At 50.4% G+C, this 25,251-nt stretch overlaps 1 protein-coding gene across 6 annotated transcripts in view; it reads right to left on the bottom strand.

The window, feature by feature from the left end:
• Window positions 1-23,811, bottom strand: part of ATP2B4 (ATPase plasma membrane Ca2+ transporting 4) — a 95,121-nt gene extending 71,310 nt beyond the window's left edge. For 5 of the 6 annotated variants that reach the window (XM_045787602.2, XM_045787600.2, XM_045787605.2 and 2 more), the window contains exon 1: window positions 23,392-23,811. The gene's annotated coding sequence lies outside the window, so the exon portion shown is untranslated. Of the gene's footprint in view, window positions 1-22,121; window positions 22,249-23,391 lie in introns of those variants that run through there. The other variant, XM_045787601.2, reaches the window with a different exon arrangement.
• Window positions 23,812-25,251: the final 1,440 nt, after the last annotated feature.

A 25,251-nucleotide genomic window follows, 5' to 3' on the forward strand; every position in this document is an offset into this window, starting at 1 on the left:
TTTTTTCCTCTCTCTCTCTCCAAAATAAATAAATAAATCTTAAAAAAAAAAAAAAGACTGCAGGGGATTTTTATGTTCAATGCCACAAAGTTCATAAGTAGGGAAGGCAAGTTCCATATTCATGTTGACACTTTTCCTTTTACCATGCTGTTTCTCAGGACCTTAGTTTGCTCATCTTTAGATGGAATCAATACTCACTTCCCTTTCATTCATTCTTTAATAAATGAGTTTCTATGAGTTCCAGACCTTGTTTTGAGCACAAAGATGCAAAGACAACAGAAACTACGATTTTTATGCTTTCTTTCTGCCTGGCACTCTTACACATATCACATGAAATTATGAATGTTAACAAATCAGAATGACTCCATGACAGCTATTCAGTGAGGGTAATAGTTACTATTTTTTTTCTAAATCACAACCTTAAACCTTTTTTAAATGGTCACATTTTCTATTGTCTTCATTCACGTTTCCTTTTCTTTCTTCCCATTTTCTTCCCCAGTTTGAAGTTACATTATTCCTAGTTTTTTAATGTTAGCCTAGAAATCTTAACATGTGTATTTAACTTAAAAACTCCATATAATCAGTATCTTTAACCTCTTCCCAAACAACACAAGGACTTTAGAACACTTGAACCCTTGAACTCCCAATTACTCACCTTCCAATTTGTATGCTATTGTTACCGGGGATTTTAACTGTAGTTTTATTGAATCCCTGTAAGTTAGACGCCGCGGTCTCTATTTCCTTTGACATCAGTATTCATTTAGCACCATGTTTACAATTTCCTTTGCTCGTCATTCCTTCTTGAATTTTAGACTTCTTTTAAGGTCATTTTTCTTCTTGAACCTATTTCCTTTAGAAGTCACTATTGGTAGAAACTTGTTTTTGTTTGTCTGCAAAGGCCTTTATTTGCCCTCATTCTTGGAAGATTGTCACTGATGCTAGAATTCTGTGTTAGCGGTTATCTTCTCAGCACTTTGAAGATATTATTCCACTGTCTTCTGGCTCTTCTTGTTGAGGTTGAGAAATCAGTTGTCAGTTTAAATGTCATTCCCAGGAAAGCAATTTACCTTCTGGGTTTACTCTAAAATAATTAACCCTTGGTGTTCTGTAGTTTCATTTTGACGTGTCTAGGGGTGAATTTTATTTACCCCTCTTGGGATTCATTAGGTATCATAAATATAATGATTGTATTTCATCAATTCTTGACCACAGTTTCTTCAAATATTGAAGGGCATCAATATTGCCCTCCTGAAACATTAATTAAAGGTACACTGGGATCTTTTTACTCTATTCTAGGGGTGGGCAGACTATATAACACATGGTCCAAATCTGGCCTGCTGCCTGTTTTTGTAAAGGAAGTTTGATTAGCATCTAGCCATACCCCTTCATTTACATATTGACCACAGGCTGCTTCCACTCTACGACAGCAGAGCTGAGTAGTTAAGACAAAGACCATATGGGCCACAAAGCCTAAAATATTTACTCTCTGGCCCTTTAAAGAAAAAGTTTGTCAACCCCTGCTCTGTGTTCCTGCCTGTACCCTCTTCCACATTTTCCATCGTCTATATAATTTCTTCAGAAATATCTTCCAATTCATTAATTTTATCTTCAGCTGTAATATATTATTTTTTAAGCTATTCATTGAAATTTAAATTTCCTTTATGGTAATTGTAGAAGTGTTTTCATTTCTAGAAGTTCCCTTTGATAGCTGCCTGTTCAGTTGAGTTTCCTGTCCATTATTCTTCCAATACACTCTTATTTCTTATAATATTTTTTTAAAGATTTATTTATTTATTTGGGGGGGGAGGGAGAGAGGGAGAGAGAGAATCTCAAGCAGATATCAGTGCAGAGCCTGACGTGGGGCTCGATCTCAGGACCCTGAGATCAAGACCTGAGCTGAAATCAAGAGTCACATGCTCAAATGACTGAGTCACCCAGGCACCCCTCTTATGACATATTAAAATACATATTTTAAATTATTTTAATTTTTAAAAAGATTTTATTTTTAAGTAATCTCTACACCCAATGTGGGGCTCAAACTCACAACCCTGAGATGAAGAGTCACATGCTCCACCAACTGAGCCAGCCAGGTGCCCCTATTTTTTTATACCTAATAATCCCAATATCTGCAATTTCTGCAGGTCTGATCTATTTGTGTTATTTCTGTTGCTCAACTTCATTGGTAATCAGGGAACTACAAATCAAGACCACTAAGAGATGCTATTTACACCACTCAGTTGGCAAAAATTAAAAAGTCTGATGATACCAAGTACTTGGGAGGGCATGGAAAACAGCATCTCTTACACTTCACTGGTGGGGACAAAACTATGACAAATATATTGGGAAACAACCTGTTATTATCTTATAAGGTTGAATATTCATATACTAAGACCTAGCAATTCCCTTTTGAGATCTATACTCAGGACAGACTTGCACACATGAGACATGAATAGGAATGTTTGTGGCGGTTCTGTTCATAAGTGTGAAAAAGGGTGATACCTTCACCCATAGAATACTATACAGCAGTGAAAATGAACGAACTACAGCCACATTCAACAGGGTCTTAGTATCATAATACTGAATGAAAATAAAAAAGCCCTAGAAGATTGTATACAGTATATATTTTTAATACAGAATATAAAGCAAAACTAAGTAATATATTTGCTTAGGCATACTTATCAAGAGACTGATAAACACAAAACTCAGGATAGTGGTTGGAATGGGTGATGAGGTGGGGGCATGGGATAGAAAGGGCACATAGGTGGATGCAAGTTATGGTAGTGATCTTATTTTTGGCTTGGGTGGTGGGTTCGGGTGTCCTCATTAAGTTATTAAAATACTAAATAACCTACATAAATAAGTAGTGAAGAGAGATATGCATAAACCAGTGAAGAAAATGTATCATGAATATTCATTCAATTTCGTGCACCTGAGAAATAAAGCTAGAGATGAGAGAAAAAGAAAAATAGGTTTCCACCATTTCTGCCTGCAACATTTTTTAATCTGCACGATCAAAGAGAGCCATGGATCTACCAAAACTTAGCAAGACTGTTTTAGATGAGAACTTCTATGGTCAATGTCACGGTCTAAAATTGTCCTTGAACAAGGTAATCAGTATTACTGCATTCGACCATATGAGCCTAGTAAGAAAGGCTCAATCAATTTAGAAATTCTGATTCTGGGGGTGGGGGTGGGGGTGCGGGTGGGGGTGAGGGGGCAGAGATGAGAGTAAAGGGCACAGGGGCTGAGATTCCTCTAGGGGCTGAGAGCCAGAAGTGGGGAGCGCCACTTCTGGGAGGCAGAAGGCGGTGGTGACCTGGTCTGCTCCGGGTGGGGAGACGTGGAAGAGAAGCATCATTTCAGGAGGGAGGGAGACTCAGGGAATTAGCAACTGGGGGCCCAGGCCCAAGAGCCGGTCTCCTCCTGGATCAAAAGTGAAACAGTTTGGGGAGAGCGCCAACCCCTCGCCGCTGAGACTTCCTGGGTCCCACAGCCGGTGCCAACCCCACCCGGCCAGGGAGCTCTGGGCGCAGGGCTCGGGAGGGGGACAAGCCGCCGAGCCTCCTCCCGCGCCCAGTCCTGTCCGGCCTCCAGCGCGGCGGCCTCGGCCCGGTGGGCAGGCAGGCGGAGAGCCCCACACCCGCGAGCCCGGGGTCGCGGCCGCAGGGCCGGTGCGCCCACCCTCGCCCTCCGCTGGGGGCCGGCCGGTTCCGACGAGTCGGCCAGCTCCGCTCCAGCGCGGCCCGGCCTGGGGAGCAGCTGGGGTCACTAACGCCTCAGCTCTTTCCAGGTCTGGCTCCGCGCCAAAGCCCCCCAAGAAGGCGGCGGCTCCACCCTGGCCAGCTAGCGATGGCTCACGGAGGGGGCTGTGACTCACTGGGGCCCGCCTCCCTCCCCCAGGACCCTCATCCTCCCCGTGCCACACCCCGGGGAGGAATCTCCACCCTTCAGCCTCCGGACGCCGCGGGGAAGCCGGCCAGTTCTCACCCCGCCCTTCCCTTCACCTGGCCTCCCTAACACCCCAAGAGCAACGAAACGCCCTGTGGTTTCAGTGGCTCAGCCGAGGACGACGGCTCAGCAGGGTTTCTTCCGGAGAGCCCCGTCCCTCGCTGAGCTGCCCGCCCTGAGCTGCCAGTGGCCGCTGGCAGCAGGGCCCAGCTCCACACTTTGCCCTGCAGGGCAGGCTCCCTAAATGTTAATTATCAATGCTTGCACGCTGTCCGGGGGAAGGGATGAAAACTGGGGTGATTCTGGGACGTCAGCGTGAAAGGCACTGTTTACATCCCGCTGTAAGGGAAGGACAGCGTAAATCCCAGAGGCTCTAACAGGCTATACTACAGTACATACAGGGTGAATGTCTCAGTTCTCCCTCGGGGGTGCTGGGATGAGGGGAGGTAAACTGGAGGGCACCCCACTGCGCCTGTGGGGAACTTGAGCCCCAGAGTAAAGCCTGGCCTGGTCAGGGTCCAAGTGGGAACCACGGACTTTCCGTGGCCTCAGTTCTGCTGTAAAATCGAGGGGCTGGAGTTATGGCTCCTTCCGGCACTGACATAACGAGATTCTAGGACTTCTGGTCTTAATGGATCCCCGGCTCAGCTCGGCATCCTCAGGAACACCTCTGAGCTCTAACGACGGACTTTCACACACAGAGAGCGCTTTTAACTTCTCAAACACTTCTCTGTAGAGTCCATACTCTTCCCCTGCTTATCATATCGATTCTTTGTGATTAGGAACAAATAACAAATGAGGAAACTGAGCTCAGGGGTTAAGGGGCTTGCTCAAGGTCACAGTGTTAGCAAGAGGCATGGTCAAGAGTGGAATTCAATTAAGGGGCTCTTTTTAATGCCTGGAGAGTCCCAGATTCTTCACCTACTTTGAGCGACTCAGTCACACTTGCTGGGACTTGCCCTCCCATCTACAGCCATAGAGAGAATCCACCGCACCCAAAGATGAGGGATCAAATTTTATATAAGCTGGGGAAGTGGCCTTCCAAAGCTCAGGGGATTCCCCATCCAAGAATCTTCATAAATCATAACCCACATATTTTAGGCACTCTACGGTGTACAAAGCACTTCCATATCCATTACCCCATGTGATTCTTGTAATAACCCTGCAAGGTATTCAGGACTCTATTATCTGATATCTTAAGTAGAATGAAAAGGCTACCATTTAGCAGTTAAGTGACATGTGCAACGATAGCACCCTGTCTTCTTCCTGTGTTGCTGTAGAAGGTTCTGGAAGAACCAATACGATCATAAGATTCCTCTACATTCATAATGGAAACCCAAAGCATCTCTCTCCATTTTTCTTGTCTATCTCCCTAAGATGGCCTAGGAAGGAGGGAAACCTCCCTGTACGCCAGGGGACAGATCATGGGCACAGCGTGGTAGCAGCCTTCCCCAGAGTCACACAGTGAGGTGGCACCAGCTCGTGGATGAACCCAAGACCTCCTATCTCAGCCCTGGAGCCTGTACTGAGCACGTGCCAACATTCTTTGGATAAGACTGTGCCTGTCATGGAGGCCACCAGGATTCTGTCACTCTTGAATTTATAACAGTGGTTGGTGCGACCTTCAAGAGGCTGGCAACTCAGCTGTCATTCCAAAGAGGTGTCGAGTCACCTACTGCAAGCATCACTCTGCCCTGTCATATAGGCTAGATGCTGTCTTTGCCCCCAGCCCTGCATTCGCTCATTATTTTACGGCTGGTGACAACCTCCTGTTCTTCCTCTGCCCTCCCTGCTCTATTCTTGGATGATTTTAAAAAAAAAGTTTCTTTTCTTTAAAAATATAGCCACAGATAAAAATCTCTCACACATGCACATTTAAGAGAAGGAAGGCAAGAAAGCCTCATGGTTCTTTCCAGCCAGAGGCCAAGTGTGTAAGCACACACCCACCAGGCAGGGCCAGCCTCTCTGCCGTTAGTGAGTAATTCCACTCACAGGTTTATAGGGGGCTTGATTTAGGGTGTTGCATATCTTCTTCCAGAACTCCTGGCCCTTAGCTGAGCCTGTGTAAAAGCCACTTTGCATTTGTAACTCTTACTTCAAACACAAGTTGGCCTGCACATCCACGTAGGAACCAGACACACAGGGAGGGACGGAGCTTCTCAAAGGCAGTTCAGTTCAAGAGTTGCAAGCTTTCTCCCCTCTCTGATCTCTTCATCCCAGGTTCAGACCTCTGTGCCCCACCCAGACTGGCTCCAGACTGTCCACTTTCAAGGAAGAGGCTGCGGGCATCCGTATCTTTAATTCTCTTCTAAAATCACACCAACCTTTTGCTTCCGGTTGCCTGCTATTATTAGATTCCCTGGACCCTATTTGAGACTGAGTTGCGGCCAATTCCTCATAACGTAGGAAAATGCTCACAATACAGATAGGATTGGGTAGGAAAAAATTAGAACCCAAACCACAATATTTAGGGGCGGCTGGCTAGCTCAGTTGGTGGCGCTATGTGACTCTTGATCTTGGGGTTGGGGGTTCAAGCCCCCACACTGGGTGTAGAGATTACTTAAAATAAAATCTTGAGGGGCGCCTGGGTGGCGCAGTCATTAAGCGTCTGCCTTTGACTCAGGGCGTGATCCCGGCGTTCTGGGATCGAGCCCCACATCAGGCTCCTCCACTAGGAGCCTGCTTCTTCCTCTCCCACTCCCCCTGCTTGTGTTCCCTCTCTCGCTGGCTGTCTATCAAATAAATAAATAAAATCTTTAAAAAAAATAAAATAATATCTTGAAAAGAAATAAAATCTTTACAAAAACCCACCAATAGTCAATTTACAAAAACCCACCAATAGTCAATGTGTTTCCAATTTAAAAAATGTATATACTCACCTATAGATATAAAAGAATACTAGAGAATACACCAAAATGTTAACAGTTATCTCTGGACTTACGGACATCTTATTTTTTCTTTTATGCTTTTCTGAATTTCCCAAACTTTCTAGAATGATCTTGTATGGAAGCAGTACAGAGCTCAGACTCTGGAATTTGAGAGGCGTGGTTTGAATTCCACATTCTCCACTTAATAGCTGCGGGACCTTGGATAAAATATTTTATCTCTCTGAGCCTCGGTTTCTTCTCTGGAAAAAAGGAGAATAGGAACGACACCTTCCTCACAGAGCTGTCCTGAGGAGGAAAAGGAGGTCATGCAATTTCAACATTTGGTATGGGTGCCTAACATATAGTAAGCCCTAAGTAAAATATTAGAGATTTTTATGCATTCCTTTTAGGCTGGGCAGGGTGTGTGTGTGTGTGTGTGTGTGTGTAAAAACATAAAGAACCACTTCGCTCAAGAGCCACCATCTGGATTAAAGGGCTCTGGGAAAACAACAAAAGCCTGCCCGAGCACGCAGAGTCTCTGAAAGTGACTGGGACAAGCGTAATTGCCGTGTAAATTGGCGTTTAGATAGGTCATGTCCATATGAAAGGTGTCAAATGAGCCATGATGACTGTGAGTAATGCCTGGCTGGCGAAAGGAAATATAGATGGTTTTCTTTTTTTTTTTTTTAGAACAAAACACACACACAAGACCAGACCAGACCACAGAATAATTGATCAAACTAAAAGTAACAAGCTAAAGAAAAGCATACAAACCAGAAAGTATGAAGAAAAGATTCGGTCGTGGGTAAGCAGGGAACGTGCTCTCTGGTTAAGGTGACAGAGGCAGAATTGCCTGGGACTCGGGCAGGATGACAAAGGAGCCGCCTGGGAAACAGCCCTGACTTAAACTGGGGCACAAGTTAGCTCCCAGTTAGACAAGGGACTTTGGGGCTCGGGACCCCAGACAGGGCTGGCCCCGGGGAGCTCTGGGGGGCAGCTGTCCACAGCGGCGGTGCAGGAGACGAGCTGAGCCAGTTAGCGGGAGAATGCCCTGCTTTGGGCCAAAGATACTAAGGGAGGTTGGACAGCAGAAAGGAGCAAAAAGGCAATTATCACCACTGTCAAAATTCTAAAATGGAGCCCCAGTCCTCTTCCCACCTTGAGGTAGCGGCCATAGAGTTATATATGCACAGTTATACAGAGTTACACTCCTGACATGGGTCCGGGAGGGGGACAGAGGTCAAGGAGGGGGAGACGCAGCTTGGCTCAACAATTCTGGGGTGCCAGGTCCCTAAGCAAAGTCTCCTGGGGCACTGGCTACTGTTTCCTGTTCACGTGCCCATCACCCCACTTCCCAGGAAGTTACCCCCAGTCTCTGCCACCTGAGCCCAGCGAAGCGCGAGCTGCCTCCCAGGGCTGTCACCCCATCCTAGGTGCCCTTGCCTCCACACTTAGAAGTTTTATTTTTCCCATTCTAGGCTGCAAACTCAAACGCCTAAGGGACCAGGCAGGTAGAAAACTAAGCGAAGCAGACTGAACATTGGGTGACGGGGGACAAGAAACCAGGCAGACCCTTGTCTGAATGGGGACGCAGCTACTCAGCTCCTGCTAACTGTTGCCATGAAAAGAGGGAGGCCGATGGGGTCAGCACTTCTGACTTCTGACACAGAGCCAGAAATCTGGATTTCTATTTGAAGTCTTCGGACTTTTAAATGTTGGTAACCGAGTCTCATTCATCTGCGGGGTTTGGTAGGAGGAGGCAGAGAATTTGAGAGTTGAAATGTCCTTGAAGTACACTGAGGTCAAACTGCTCCTGTCACACACGAACACACTGAAGCCTGGAAAGAAAGGCTCAGTGATTTCCCAGACGTGATAAAGCAACTTGAATGGTTCAAATCCCAGGTCTCCCAACTTCTAATCTAGAAACTCTGTCTCTAGACGCCCCTGGCTGTCAGGAGGAGGCCTTTGCCATTATTTAGGCACCAGATGAGGAAGTGTTGATCAGGGGCGGTGACCCTGGGAAGGAAGAAGTTCAACTTTGCTATGATCTCGACTCCCGTTTAATGAAAAATTTCTATTTGTTTATCCAGTTATCCATCTAACATTGAGCGATGATCAGCCAATGCGCCCTGGGCTGTGCTCAACACCGGGTGTTCAGAGGCGACTAAGGCACCAGCCCTCCTTCCGAGCGGCTCACAGGCTGTGCGTGGGCTAGGCCTGCTGACGCAGCCCGGCAGCCACGCTGCCCTGGGCCTGCTCCCATGAACTCTTAGCTAAAATTCACACCCTCATTTCCTCTGAAAGCATCTCCCATTACTGGATGCCATCCTTGAGAAACCGGGAGGGGCCTGGAGAGCGTCCCCCACTCCCGGAGGACCTGGAACACTTAAGCGATCCATAGGAAGCAGGAGCAAGCATGGGACCCAACCCAGCCGCTCAGGGCCAAGCCCCTTCCTGCTCAGCAAAGGCAAGTTCTGCTTTCTGTATTACCTTGGCCCAGCTGCCACCTCATTCCAGCTAGAGTTTCTGTGTGGGTGTGTGTTGGGGAGAGAGGATGGGCTCCCAGATTGGGACTCTCCTGCCTGTTTATCAAGTGGCGGGCTCAATTCCGACAGCTGCTGGCAGCTGACCTGGGTGACCGAAGAGTGATGGCATCCTTGGGCCACAGCGTGATACAGCCTAGTTCCCTCCATGGACAAGAGATTTCCCAGCATTGGCTCTTACGGCATCTACTTCCAGGGGAGGAAGGCAGGGCAGGAGCCAACAAGGTAAGCTCGGCTGCTGCCATTCAGTCTTCTTTTCCAGGACTGCGTTTGCGCAAATATCAAGTGCATCCCTGGAGGGTAACCTGTCATGGGAGATGGTGGAACCCGTGTTTGGTCCCCAGGGGCCCCTTGGTGGACAGTTGCAGGAGGTTGGGGCCTCTGGGCCTTTTGGTTACTAGGGGATAAGGGGCTATCATCCTTCTATAAATGCACTGAGCCCAAAGGTTAGCAGGGAGCAGGTAGGCAGGCTCATGGCAAGATCCATGGAGAAGAAAGAGAAATGAAGGGTTGGAAGAGGAAAAATTTAAATTTGGTGAACACCTACTCTGTGCCAGCAGCTTGGAACATGAGAGAATTGAGTCCAGAAGGTCAAATGATGTGTCCACGGGCACACGGTTGCCCAAGCAGACTTGAACCCAGTCCCACTGGATGCTCCCCAAGCCTCACTCTCATATAGTACCATGCTGCTGGGACTGGGAATGCTGACGGGGTGGCCAAGAACACAGAGCACTGCTATAGAGAAAGGCATGGGTAGAGATCCAGGACTTGTTAAACTCTGACCCCTGGGGCTGAACACCTAATGGAAATTAGCATTCTTTTCTCTAGCCATCGAGGAACTTGGCATTCATTTCCTAGGTCCAGGAAATAGATTTCCCAGTGTCAGGGAAACCTCTTTTCCCTTCCTCCCCTCACAGGATGAAGTGTCTTAGGTCAGATGTGCCCACCAGGAAACAGAGATGGTTCCAGGACCAACCCTCCGCATTGAGGGACTGCTCCTAACGTCCCCCATCAACGCGGACTGTGGGAGTGGAGTGGGGATCAGAGGCACACCCAGGGGGTCCTTCTCCAGGGGTTAGAATTTTACCCTTTAGTCCTCTGACCATGGGAAGCCCAGGAGTACAGAGGATACCAAAGCAAAATCCACTCCATTTTTTACTGAGTCCTTACTATGTGCCGGGCACTACCGCCGAGGCCTAGGATACACCAGTGAACAAAGAGACGAAGAACCTTGCCCTCATGGGGTGTATATTCCAGCAGAATCACAGTAAAACCGTCCTTTTTTGTGGGAGGCGGTGGTGCATGATGGAAAAGACATGAGTCTCGGTGTCAGACAGGCCTGGGTCAAAGAATCAGCCCAACCTTAACCAGCCAGAAGACCTCTGGGAGAGATACTTAACTCACTGGGTGTTAGCTTTCTTACCTGTAAAATTGGGACAACGGCACGTTGTAGTAGTGCCGTAAGGATTAAAAATAGTGTCTATGCAAAAAAAAGGGGGGTGGCGCTTGGCTGGCTCAGTCAGTAGAGCATTTGGCTCTTAATCCTGGGGTCGTGAGATCAAGCCCCACGTTGAGTGTAGAGATTACTTAAAAATAAAATCTTTTTTTTTTTTTTAAATAGGCGCCACACCCAGCATGGAGCCCAATGAGGAGCTTGAACTCACGACCCTGAGATCAAGACCGAGCTGAAATCAAGAGTTGGACACTTAACCAACCGAGCCACCCAGGTGCCCCCAAAATAAAACCTTAAAAAAATAATGTATATGCAAAGCCTGGCATCTAGCAGGGTTCACGAATGCTGATCTTATTTTTCTAGGCCTCCTAGCTGAACCCACAGATTCTGGGAGAACTACTCACATGCCCTCTGTTTAGAGGCTGAAACCAGGGCATCATCTCTACAATGTCCTGGACACAGTTTGATATGGTGAAGAGCGTATCTGAGTTTGAATCCGCCATAGAAGGTCAAGGAATCTCCCCTCTAGAAACATCTGCTCCTTCCTGTAGCGCCTGCTGAAGGGAGAGGCCTGGGTGGCCATGTCTGATTCGTCCCCACTTCCCTCTAGCAGGCCACAGATAATTGGCACAGGGGTGGACACGGGCCCTAAGCTGGAATCGGCATCTCCTGGCATCTCTTTGGCCTGAGAGACTCAGTTCATCTACTTGGAGAGCGAAACAGGAAGGTCATATGGATTCGGAGGCTGAACCCGCTGCCTGGTTAACCACAATGGGTGCTCTGCCTGTGGACAAGGAGCAGAGGAGAAGGGGGTGCACGCAGCCCCGGAGAGGAGCCCCCACCAGGGGCTACGCCTTCCCCTACTGAGCTCTGTGATATTTCTCTGTAAACATCTGATAAAGCCCCCCCCACTCTTCTTTTGCTTTGTAGCCAGATGATCTGGAAGACGAATCCTGTACCTGTCTCAGAAGGTGCTTGTTGTGACACAATGTGAAAGCAGCTGGCATTCAGCTGACATTCAATAAATGCTGTCGAATCTCTCCATGTTCTTGTCAACCAGTCACTCACTCACTCGGCAATGGAGAGAGGAAATCTATATATGTTCTAGGCTAGGGTTGGACCTCGGCCTTATGCTATATGAATACCTTTATTAATCTCTAAACTCAAGACTTGATTAAATATTATAAATATTTAATCAAATATTTAATGCAAATATTACATGTGATAATCCTAGTATTTAGCACATAATGAATGAATGGTAGGTCACATGATCACTTCTACTGCTGTCACTATTGTTTAAGACACAACACGTGTCGTGCTGGGTCTTGATCTAGGCGAGGAGGGAGGACCCAGGAAGAGCAGCATCTGGAGCGGGCAGTGAGAGAACAGAGAAGGATATGCTGCGTAGTGGGGTCAAGGGGTTGGGCAGCAGAGAGAAGGAATGGAAACTAGCCGTGGGGGCGCCAGGGTGGCTCAGGCGGTTAAGCGTCCCACTCTTGATTTGGGCTCAGGTCATGATCTCAGGGTGGTGAAATCGAGCCCTGCGTCAGGTTCTGCTCTCAGTGCAGAGTCCACTTGGGATTCTTTCTCTCTCCATCTCCCTCTGCCTCTCCCCCTGCACTCTCTCTCTCTCTCTAAATGAATAAATAAAATCTTTTAAAAAAAACGCTCGGTGGGGAATGAGACGAGGCCCTGGAATACCTAGCACTTGCATGTCCCTAGCATTTAAGCATGTATGCGAGGCTTTCTCCTACCGTATTTCGTTTGTCCATCACAACACTCCACAGGGCAGATCAGGAAAGGTGATGATATATACATGTTATAGATGGGAAGACTGAAGTTCAATAAAGATCTGTGTCATATGTACCAACCATCACAACACTCCACAGGGCAGATCAGGAAAGGTGATGATATATACATGTTATAGATGGGAAGACTGAAGTTCAGTAAAGATCTGTGTCATATGTACCAACCAAATCTACATCCACTCTTTTATCCCGTGATACCACACTGCCTCCGGGAAGTAAGGTACAGGGGCTGAAATGGGAAGTGAGAATTACAGGAGAAACTGGAGGGTTTCTCTGGGAAGTTTATGTTTTCATTCCAAGGTTTCATTCAGATCCTTTCTGGGCATCCCAGCAATGGAATGGCTCTGCCCCAACAGGCTCAGAGGCTCCAGGTTGTAAGCAGGGGATTACAAAGTCAGACAACACGGGGGTGCCAGCCTAAGGACTGGATATTCCAGGCTAGATGGACGCCCAGCTTTCGCATCACGCCCTGGCCCAGGAGAGGGCTTCCTCTGGCAAAGGACAAGGGCACAGCCTTCACCATCCGGCCAGAGGTTCATTGGTAACACGGGGCTGCCCTGCAATGGTCTCCAAGGTCCTTCTCAGCTCAATTACGTATGGAATCTAGGCCTTATGTTTCTGAGGTCAGGGGTTATCTTTCCCTGCTCTCCATGGACACAAATTCAAGTTCTCTGGAACACTGTGCCATTCAGGGCTTGCTGTGGGACCCCAGGCTCAGGACACTTGTCCTTGAGCCGAAAGGGGGTGATTCTTAGCCACTCTGCGTCCTGGACATGACTTCTCCCCAAATCCTAACGTAGTGCCTGGCATACAGTTTATGCCCACTTCATGTGTGTTGAAGGAACAAATGAATAAACGAACAAATGAATGACAGATTGCCTCTGGCAATCACATCACCCTGTGCTGTCTGCCACATGACAGCGGCCTCAACCTGCTGACTCTTGGCCCCCAAATCAGAGCTCTGCAGCCAACCCAGCAGGTCGAGGAAGAAGTGGAGACCCCAGAGGGCTTCCCCTGCACACTTCCTCTGACCTTTCAGAGGTGCCGCACCCTGTGCAAAGTGCAGGGCCAGGGATGCCCAGGCAGGAGGAAGGTTCTGCCCACCCCTCTCCAGGACTTCTGCTCTCCCCTCAATCACCTTGCTTCTCCCAGCTCCAGGCCCACTATCTGGGAGGAGCCGCGGAAAGTTCCAAGAGAGGAAACCCAGCTCCATTAGGAGCTCCACAACGATGAGGGTGGGGCCACAGTGCTTCTCCTCTGCATTTTCTTCAGCGCTCGAGACTTTGATTGTTAAGAAAAGCAGCAACAATAACAATCATGGCACATCACTTTTATGGTTTCTGGCATTTTCCAAAGTGCTTCTAACCCATGACCTCACCACGCTACTACATGTCATCCTTGGAGGGGCTGGGGTGGTCCTCCCTGTGACTCGGGTAGAGAGATCAGGTAGTGAGGAGGCTGGGCATTGAGCTGGGTCACATGTGCGGCACTGATGGGGTCAGAGGCCCAGCCACAGACTTGGAGTGGGGAGTGGGGTCTAGTTCCAGCTTGGCCTCAAATTATCACACTCGCCTGGTGTCCTTGGGCGAGTAAGTCACCAGGTTTCAGTTTTCTCCCTTGCCAAAGAGGGCAATGGCACCATTTTCCCAACTCTGTCCGTCTCAAATGCTCTGGCTCCGTAACAGGAACAACTCCCCCACCCGCCCCAGCCAAAGCCTGGTAACTGACCTCCTCTGCACCAAGGTCAGGAAGCCCCTGGAAGTGTGGATGCCAGCTGTGTCTGTCCTAGCATGCTAACAGATGTCATCTGAGTGTCCCGCAAAGAAGGCTGTGGTACAGACGGCAGGGAGGAAGCATCAAAAAATCATCCTAATGGTCCACAAGCACCAGCAGAGCTCTCAGGCAGCAGGCTGCTGCTGAGGCCAGATGCCATCCTGCCCGCGACCCGGGTGCCGGCTCGGACAAAGGCTGGAGCCATTCCAGTGGGGGGAGCAGACAGCCTCCCTCACCTGCCACAGCATCTGACTCTCCATGACGCTCAGTGTCCTCTGCCCTTTCTGGATGCGGCAGCCCCGCTCTTCCTCCTAACCCACCACCTCCCCTCCCCCCAACCTCTCCTCCATCAAATCTCTCCTCTCTCCTCATTGAGATCCTGTTTGGCGATTACCGCCTCCGAGAATAATTCCAGATGAGCCCTGCGAAATCCGGGTCTCTACATTCCCACTAGTACCCTTCAGACCCAAGCATCCCCAGGTCATTGTCCCTGTGCCAGATGAGGCTTCGAGTGTGTGATCGATCCTGCTATAGTCGGCCACCAGATGGGGGAGGGGGGAATAAAGTGGGTATTCCTGATTTCCTCCTTTCTGACTTCCGTCCACCCTCAGCTCCCAAGATATGAGGCAGGGCATTCAGGGCAGAGGAATAGTGGGTGGACAGCACTCTCCTCTCTCCCCACGGGCAGCTGACCTGGCCGGTTACCAGAAAGGCTAATGTTGGAATCTCAGCCAGAGTCTGGACAAGGGTTTGGTCGATGTGTCTACCTCCAAGGCCAAAAGTCTGGATTGAGAGGGAGGGCAGGCTGGCCCAGCAGCTGGCCAAATTTCTCCAAACCCAACACATGGTTCGGGTGAAAACCTCATCTCTCTATCCTGCAGCACGGAGTGCAGTCACTGATGTCCAATATCTGCTAATATTAGTAAGAGGCTGAACCATATGAAATTGCCTTCTGTAGGTCTGTTAGCATCTTAGCAATTTCATACGGTTCACGGTTTAGCCTAATAACTCTGGGGATGTCATGTTCCCTAGGAGAGAGTAAACCCCCTGAAGGCCTGGACCTCTGTATCTCTAGCCAATCTTTCTTAGTTTCCCGCTTAGGACACAGCAGAATTATGGCTTTGGAGGGTATTGAGTAGATACTTCTTAACTGAACATCCAGGCAGGTGAGTTGGGGAATCTTAGGACCTGTCCTACACCCAAACTTCAAGAGTGGCTGTCCAGAGGACAGATTCCTTTAGGTCTCCTTACCTCTGGTCATCCTGGATAGAAGGATGGAACTTGGCTACAGGTTGTCGTGGTACATGGTGCTAGGCTCTAAGATGGAAAGAGTTTGGTTTGGGCATTGAGAATTTCACTCCTTTTAGAAAAGGAGGCTTGAATCAGAAATGCCTTTGTCCAAGCCTGGTTTCATTTTACAGTGGGGGAGACAAAAGCCCAGAGACATCACCGCCTTAGCCAAGGTCACACAGCGGGAAAGGGGCCAGATCACCAGTTTTCTGACTCCCAGTCCCATGCTCTTCTGGCAGGCCTGGCAGCACCCAAGAACAAACTCTGCCCTGTCTGCCCCCTTCCAACTTCCTGGCTCGTGCTCTTACAGGCTCCCTAGCAAGACAGAAGGGGAATTGACTAAAGGATCAATAGCCCTCTCCTGCATGAAAAGAGCCCTGAGTCATGCCAGGGTTTCCAGGGAGGGGAGAGAGAGAGAGAGGGAGAGCGGCAGTCCTGGAAACCTGATCTCTCTCCAGGGCTGGGACCAGGCTGGAAAGGCGGGGGTGGACAGCTCGGTGATGATCTGGGTCACTGACAGTGCAGCCGGTACACAGTCGCTGCCAAGGGCGGGGTAAGGGAGGTGGGGGGGGGGGGCGGCATGGGCCCAGAAGGTCTTGCTTACCCCAAGCATGAAGTCCTAGGGCAGGCACAGCCAGGTTCTCTCAGAATCACCCAATTATAGAATTCAGAAGGGATATGAAAGGCTGGTTAGAAACAGCCTTGGGGCTGTCGGTGGATTCCTCCTCTCACACCCTGGGACCCCTCTCCAAAAGGCAGGTGGATGATTCTGGAAGCCTGCAGTTCCTAGGCTTCCTCAGCTGGCCCACAGCATGGTGAGGAGATGCCTGCTCCCACCTGTTGCCCCTGGCCCACCCATTGTGCCCCAGCTGCTCCCACCTGGAAGTTTGGAAAGCTTGGAGCTGACAACAGTGAGGAGAGAAGGAAGATGCCGCCCCCCCAGCCCCCAGGGGAGACCATGCTGTCAAGAAGGCCCCTCCCTGTGTTGTGTGCGGCTGGGGGACTGAGGAAGGATACTTCTGTGGGTCAGGAGTCTGGGAGTTGAGGGAGAGGAGTCCAGGAATCTAGGGGTCCTTTCTGGTATTGACTTCTCTCCCCAGCTTAGTATTAGAAAAACTCCAAAACTGAAACGCTGAAAAAAATAGTACAATGAACAACTCCAGACCCTTCACCGAGACTCACCGATCGTTAACATTTTGTATGCAAAGTACGTGCCCCCCCACATACTATTTTTGTTGAACCATTTGATAACCACTTACAACCCGTGGCCCCTAAATACTTTTGCATACTATCTAAGAACGACAATATTCTCCTCCATAACCATTATCAACACCAGTATGACATCTTCCACAATTAATAATGACATATCAACTCATATTTGTATTAAATTTTGTCCCATTGTCCTGGAATGTCTCTTAAATGGTCTTTTTTGTTTGTTTGTTTTTGACCCAAGATCCATTTAAGGTTTATTCATGGCCTTTGGCTATAATGTTTCTTCAGCTTCTTTACATCTCGCCTGGCTTCTGCCTCTCTGCCCTTCTCCCTTAGCACGCAATTTCAGGGCTTCTGCTAATGACATTCACTTTTTTCAAGTCTCAGTCAGTTGTCATGCGGACTGGCTCACATTCTAGATTTGTCTCTCGTCCCCTCGTGATTAGATTCCAGATGAGCATTTTTGAGAAGCATACAGGTGACATGGTTGCACGTCCCAGCGCCTCAGGAGGAACTCAGGCTGCGTGGTCCCACCCCCGTGGACGTTTGGTTACTTGGTGAGGGCGCTCAGTGCTGAATCTCCCCATTGTACAGACAGGTTTTTCATTTTGCAAGGAGTCAGTAATCCATGAGGTGATAGGCGTTGAGATCAGCCTTTCACCCAATGGTTTGAACGTTCATTCGTAAGCCTGGCGCGAACCGGCTGTAACAGGAGGGGCTGCAACCTGGTACACGTCACGTACTGTCACTGCCTCCACCCTTCATTGGCTGGCGTCTCTGTGCTAAGAGTTTTCCCTCCCTGTTCCACTTTAACTGTCAGAATGGACTCATGGCATCTTTTATTCCGTGTCTCACAGTCTATTACTGTTATTCTTTTCAATGCTCAGTGTGTCCTGAAATTGTGCTCTGGGAGTTTCCTGAAGCCCACTCGTGTGTCCTTTGGCCAGGCGCACGTTCTAGCTTTCTAGCATCCCATGATTCCCAGTCCCACACTTAGAACCCGCCGTCTCTCCGGGGAGCACTGCTTCCTGGGAGGGGGAAGTGGTACTTAGAAAGAAACATCTGGGCGCGAGATGTGTTCATCGCTACTGGGTAGCACTGCTTCTAGACTCTTCCAGGGAACAGACCTAGGAGATAAAGGATCACAGGGTTCTGTATTTCTGTCTCTCTTCTTCCACAGTGAAACCCTGATTCCCAGAGCTACCAGTAAGGTTACTCATCGGATGTATCCTACAATAAACAAAAAACCGTTCCCAATTAATGACACCAACAACCATGACTAATAACACAATGAGAAAGTAAAGTTCAAGATTTTTTTTTGTAGTTCTTTTTATCCTGAGAATATACATTCCACTAAGAGTCAAGGCATTAACTCAAAAAATTACTTGAATTAATTATTTTCTTTGTGGAGTAATCAAACGGATATTAAGTTAGGTTCATTGTTTCTGTTGTGGTCGGCTTTGGGCTTTACTGTTTTCTTTCTTTTGGATCTAATTGAACTTGTGAGTATGTAAAATATTTACCTGGTGCAAAACCCAAAACTGTCTAAGAAAGTATAATCAGGGACACCTGGGTGGCTCAGTCAGTTAAGCATCTGCCTTCGGCTCAGGTCATGATCCCAGCTTTCTGGGATCGAGCCCCATATCGGGCTCCCTGCTCAGCGGGGAGCCTGCTTCTCCCACTTGTACTCTTTCTCTGTTTCTCTATCAAATAAATAAATAAAATCTTTTTTTAAAAAAAGTATAATCAGTAAAGTTTCATTCCCATCTCTGTCTCCTCTACCTTGTTCCCACCCACCCTATGGGTAACCATTTAAATTAATTCCTGGTTTATCCTTTGTGTGTGTGAGTGTGCGTGTGCGTTTGCAAAAAACGATTCTTATTTCTCCTGCTTTCTCAACCTAAAGGTGACATACTATATGTACTCTTGCTTCTTGAATTTTCCATGTAACATATCCTAGAAATCACATCCTATCAGTTCACGGGGCTTCTACTTTTTTTGGCTGCATAGTATTCCATCGTGTGGACGCACCATTGTTCATTCAGCCAGTCTGTTAGAGATGAGCATTGGGTAGTTTCCAGTGATTTCCTTTCCTGCTACAAATATGCCTTAAAGAATCACCTTGTGCATATGTCTTCTTGTATCTGTGAATGTGCACTTTCTGGATAAATTCCTAGAAGCAGGACTGCTGGGTAACTGCATATGCTGTTCTGTTAGCTATTGCTAGCTTGCCCTCTGTAGGAGTTGTACTGGTTTGCACTTTGAGCACTGATTTTGCAACTTAGGTGGATTCTGCTAGAGGTGTTCTGAGCTGAGAGTTTCCCCGAGCCCATATCTGAGAGTCCCTGACCTCCCCCCCAGTGAACACACAACCTCACACTGCCCCTGCCCTAGTGATCTGGCAGGAAGTCAAGAGCGAAGGGGTCTCACTGATTCCATTCCAGCTCATCATCCTGAATTGTCCCAGAGCTTTCTGTACTTAACTTGGGAAATCAGAGCACAGAGAAGTGATGGGGCTGAAGACTTCAGCCTGAGACAAATTAGAGTGGAGAAGGCAGTAGGGAGGAGGGATCCTTGGCCCTTGATGCCTAAATTGTCACCTCCCTTTTCTCTCCTTTGGCCTCTCCACTATCCCACCCGCCACCCACTCCCCAACACAAATTGGCTCGGAAGGCTCGAGCCCTTGGCTCTGGTCCTAACTGGATCTTGCCTGGTTTCCCTACTGAGCCCACACTCCTGTGGGCTGAACACAGAGGGCTGGCTTAAGGTGGAGGCAGAATTCAAAAGTCCCTGTCATTTCTCTTTTAACGTGTGCAGAGGAAGTAAGTCAGTGGAGCAAGGCTGGCTCATACAAGGGAGAAAGGAGAGAGGAGACAGAGATGTTGGGAGAGGAAGCACAGAACATTCCACACAAGCCTTGGAGACTCCAGCCCCGGGGGCTGCTTTCTTTCTAGAACTGCTCTACTGGAGGGGGAAAGGGGAGAGGATGGCATCCCAGTTTGACCAAATACCAATGCGCCATGAGGGGAATCAACTGCACGTCTGAGGCGCAGGGATGGGGACTGGGAAGGGAGTAGTCTGGGGGTAGGCTGGGGGGAAGACATCAAAGGGGTGGAAGAATTCCTCCAGGGAAAGCAGTGAGGCCCCAGGGTAGGGCATTCCTCTTCAAGGTCAAACCAAACACCTGGGTCAACCTAAGCCAAATAGGATTCTTGAGGTCCTGGGCAGCCAGAAGGATCCCCTTCCTTTCCTCCCTCTAAAGCATCATGGATCTGGAAGGGCCTAAAAGGGCAGGGCTTATCCATGTCTTTGGGTGCTGGGGCCAAGACCAAGAACATAGACAAAAAAGAGAAAAGGGTCCATGAGTACTGAGAGAAGCCACATTCTTGAAATACAGGCAGTTGCCTGTGGAATGCTGAATAGCTGACAGGTGGCAGCTGAGTCTGGGCTGGGCCGAGTAGCCCCAGGGCCCCTCTTCCTCTGAAGACCCTCCAGCCAACGCTGGGGAAGAGTGGGACTCCCCAGTATCATTGCTCAGGGCCCCCCACCCCCTCCTTCATACCGCCTTACTTCCAGCAGCCCACCTTGGGCAAACCAGCTGCTCTCCTTCTGCCCCTAACTGGGCCTTCCCATTTTGACTTTGTGCTGACACCAAGGACCAGAGCAGTCGGACAAATGTGACTCAGCCACTCCCTCCCACCATCACAGTGGGTGCAGGCTTTCCATTGTGCGGAGGGGAACCGAAGCCCACAGGGCAAGCGAGGCATCAGCCCGGATGAGGGTGATTCTCAGGCTCTCCCAAAATGTCACTTCCTCCTTTCAACAGACGTTGACCAAGCACCTTATAACGTGCTGGGTACTGCGAGTCCTGGGGCTAAGACCGTGCCTCCAGCCTCGAATCCAGACTTGCCCTTGAATCCAGCCAGGGACACGGAGGTGGCAGCGGGACGGGGAGCGGCTGGAGGCTGAGTGCAGGCCGGGAGGCAGCAAACCTGGGCAGGGCAGCTCGAGCGCCTCCCGCACGGAGTACTCGCGGGGAGGCAGAGCCCGGAGGAGGGGGGGGCGGGGCCGAGCTGCCGGAGAGGCCGCGACGGGGCGGGGCGCCGGCCGCACTGAGCCCAGGGGCCGCGGGTTTGCTGCAGCCCGGGCGGGAACCGACAGGAGGTGCCCCCGCCGCGCCCGCCCCGCGACTCCCGGCCTCGGTCGGGTGGGGGGGATGGGGGAGCCGGCTCCTCGGCGCGCGCTAGAGAGGGACCTGCTCCTCCGGGAGAAGCCCTCTCCGAACCCACCCGAATCTACCCCTAGTTAGAGCACTGAGAATAGCCAGGCCAACCGCTGGGATGGTGGGATTCTGGGCCCCCACGGTGGCAGGGCGCGCGGGGGGAGGAGTGTTTTCGGGGTTGTACCTCAGCAAGATGGTGGCAGGCAGGATGGGGCTCCCCAGCAGGAGCAAAGAAATGGATTCCCCTCCCCCTTTCCTACAGAACAAGGGCATGGATCCTGTCTTGGGTCCCCTGCCCGCTGGGGAAGGCCTCCTTCCATTCTCCACCAGAAGACAAGGAGGGAGAAGCTGCCTGGCCTCGGGGTGCAGTCAGATCAATCATCCAACGCCTCGAAATGAAAATTGGTTCCTGTTGCTTCCTGGGCCCCACTTAAGCTCTCCTCCAAGAGTCCTTTGCCCCCTTCTTTTCAGTTGCTAAGCTCCAACCTTTACCACCCTTCCAACCAAACCAGCTAGGGCAGAAGGCAGGTGCTTCCTCCTCCTCTTCCCCCCTCCCCCCCCCGCCCCGGCCATCTGAGCCCGCTGATCGGTCCGCTTCAGGCCCAGGACCCACCTCCCACAGCCCGCTCCCCATGCCACCACCCCTAAGCCATCGGAGCCACCACCTCTTCCTGCCCTCCTCCTCCTCCACCTTCGCCCAGCCAGCCCGTCCTGACCCTCTAGGCCCCTCTCCACGGCCTGTCCCAGCCTAGGACGACCCTGGTCTCTTCCCTTCCTTCCACAGAAAGAGGGCCGACGCTGAGGGGGCTGGAAGGGGCCTCGGAATAGGAAGGGCAAGAAGGGGCAGCCCTGGGGAGGAGCTCCAGGAAGGAGGGGAGGCCCTGCAGCCTCCCTGCCAGACACCCCACCCAGAGGAGGAGATGGCGCTGGAGCCCGGGATTCACTTCCCCTCCCCCGCCGCGTCAGTTGCGTGCCCGCGATTTCTCCATCTGACATCCCCCCTACCAGGCCAGCCGGCGCCGACACCGCGTCTGCAAGTTGTTGTAAGTCCGGCAGGAATGCCCGGGGGAGGTGCCTCTGGCCAGCAGAGTGCCCACTCGCTCCCAGGATGCGCAGGCCACTCCCGCGTGCCCCCCCCCGCAGCTGGAGAGGAGCGGTGGGTCCTTCGGAGACATGTGGGGGGGTGCGTGAGGCGGGCCTCGCCTTGGGGAGGGTGCCAGCCGGCCTCCTCCACCCCAAGAGCCAGCCAAGTATGCGAGGGAGCGAGCGTGTGCAGGAGAGCGGGAGGCACCATCCCAGCCTCATTTCCAGCTCTTCTGCAAGACGGCTGCAGCGGCCCAGGACGCTCGGGGACCCTCCCCAGGATGCCTGTGACCAACCCCCAGCCGCCCCACGCTCACCAGCCCCACAGGCACCAGCCTCGGAACGGCAAAGTTTCCAACTTCACCCCCTGCTCTTTCCTCCCCTTTGGGACCAGAGATGCGTGGGGCGGTGCCCTCAGAGACACTCATACAGTTGGTTCTTGACGCTCGGCACACACTCAACAACAGCGGGCGAGGGAACTCCCAGCTTTTTCCACAGCTAATTATAGACGGGAAAGTCTGAGGATATTTTGCAAGCGACAGAGAAACTGCTGAGGTTTCTCTACAAAGCTAAAGAAATTTAATTTGTGCACTCCCCTTCCCCACCCCTCAACTTCTCCTACCTCCGCCCACCCCCCGGTGAGCCCCTCTCCCCGTCCCTCCTTGCAGCCCCTCCCTCCTGCTGAAAATTTCTTACTCGGTTCTTTTTTTTTTTTTTTTTTTTTCCATCTCTCTTTGGGGCTTTGGAGAAAGGGAACAGACGCGGAAAATATTTTTGCAACAGTTTTCCATTCTGCGTCTCATTCCCAAGCCAAGGGGGAGGGGGAGGGCAGGAACGGATGGGGGGAGGAATAAATGCTTTTTCCAAAAGCTCAGTTTGGGTGTGAAAAAGACAGTCCCTTCATTTCCCTATCCCCATGGCCCAGTAATAACAAAAACTAGGAAAAGAGGGAAAAAATCACTTGTTTGATTATACGGTTTCTCAGAACGGCATCTAGGAAATACAGTGTTTGACAAATCTGTGCGTGCACACACACAGAGACACACAGGCACACACACAGATACACACACTCCAAACCCAGTCGCAAGAAACGTGCTAGGCAGAGGAAATTCAGGGAGTTTTAGAAGCCATTGAAAGCGAAGAAAGAAACAAAGTTTCAAATCGCGAGTCAATTCATTCCCTGCAAGCCTACCTCTCTTTCTAGCAAAGATCCAGGCTTCTCCAAGCGGGACTCTCCCTCCGGGTTTCCATGGACGGGGTAGGGTGGGGGTGACCACCCACCGGTCTCCCCAGGGTGGCCACCACGCTAGAGATGCTGGCTTTGCTCTCTCGCCTTTCCAGCCACGACCAGGGAGTGGGCTGGGTCTCCTCCCCGGGCCCTCCCAAAGGGAAGGACCTCTCAGGTTCCAAGAAGATGGGTGCAGCGGAGCTGGACGGGTGTCTCTGGCCTTGCTCTCCTCGGAGGGATGGTTCCCCAGGAAGTTCGTGCTCCCCCCCTCAAGCCCCAGCTTTGGAAGGTCTCAACAGCAGAGCTTTCTTAAGAAAATGCTTGTCATGGCAACAGCTCCAGCCAACTCGGGCCAGACTCTTGCTCACCAGCTCTCCCGGAGCAGTGAGGGAGGAGAAGGGGGAGGAGCGAGAGCTGGAACGGAGGTGGGGCTTGGCTGGAGGCCAGACCATGACTCTACTGTTAAGGTGGCCCGATTTCGAGCTGCAGCTGCTTCCTGGTTTGTCTTAAGGCGGAATGGAGAAATGGAGGGGAGGAATCCTCTCTTCTCTCTGGTTTCCTCCCCGCCCTTGCTGTCACTTGTGGGAAGGAAGGTAAGGTGGGGGGTGGAGGTGGGGAGTGGATGTGGGTGGCGGCATTCAACCGTTGCTGGGTGGAGGGAAGAAGGAAGCCTCAGCTGGAGGTTGGCTTCCTGCAGCTCCTAAGGGCCTCTCAACCTCTTGATCACTCAGACCCAGGACCCATAAAACCAAGGTGTCTTCGGCCCCTGGGGCCACAGGCCCCCACCCTCCTGCCCCTGTCTGAATAGGGGACTCCCTGGAGGAGAAGGAATTGCTTCAGGAATCTTAGTACACACCTCCTCACCCAGACTTCACACACACAACCCTGGGTCCTATTTTGCTCCAACTTGCCTCTGCACTTACCAGGGGCCTATCCACGGTGCATGCTAATAGCTGCTTTCTTATGAGCCCTACTATGTGTGGGCCAAAGCAGGAGAGCTTTGTGTATATGCGGTCATTTCCAATGCTCATGGCAATCTCGGAAGGTACTTATTATTATCCTCATTTCAGAGGTGAGGAAATTGAGGATCAGTGGCTGGCCCAAGCTTATACACCTGGTTAATGACAGAGTCAGGAGGCAAAGCCAAGTCAGACCGACTCTAGAGTCCATGGATCTTCCTGTGCTTGTGTCCTACTCTGACACACATTTCCATTTTCATTTGCCCACACTCAGGCATCCGTGCACACTTATGCCCAGCCTATAAATTGTTAATCACACCTCCACAGCCACACCCCCACCAGCATTGTGCAAGAGTGCCACCCATAGCTTTTGCCTAGATTTTGATTGTGGCTTTCAAGTACAAACATGCACCATCCCCTGATTCACACAACAAATCTACACTGACTGATACATTCCCACACCTACCTCAGCACACCGCTCATTCATATTCATATGCTTCTGGAAGGCACGTTCAGTTACACTTCACAGGTTAAGGTTGTCAACCGTGCAGTGAAGAAGGTGATCTACCAGAACTCCGGGGCTTTGGGAAGAGGACTCTTAGATCCTTCCAGCCTAACCCAGCCCTTCACACCATACCTGTCCTGCTTTGCATCCTGTCCTCCCTAACCCCAGGATGGAGAACCGGAGAACCGCAGGCACATGGAGAAACAGACTTGTGAATTAGACTCCTGGGTCTACTTTCCTTCTGCCCCTCAGCATCCTCTCCAATTTCCTAACATTTGGGTCCTTTTTTCCTCTCTTTATTTTCCTATCCTACTGTTTCTCAGTAACTCATCCTCCTCCTATTTCTGACCTTGGGGAAAG

This window comes from Ursus americanus, chromosome 2 (assembly GCF_024610735.1).
Source record: "Ursus americanus isolate L20-20 chromosome 2, mUrsAme1.1.p, whole genome shotgun sequence".
Taxonomy (NCBI): Eukaryota; Metazoa; Chordata; class Mammalia; order Carnivora; family Ursidae; genus Ursus; species Ursus americanus.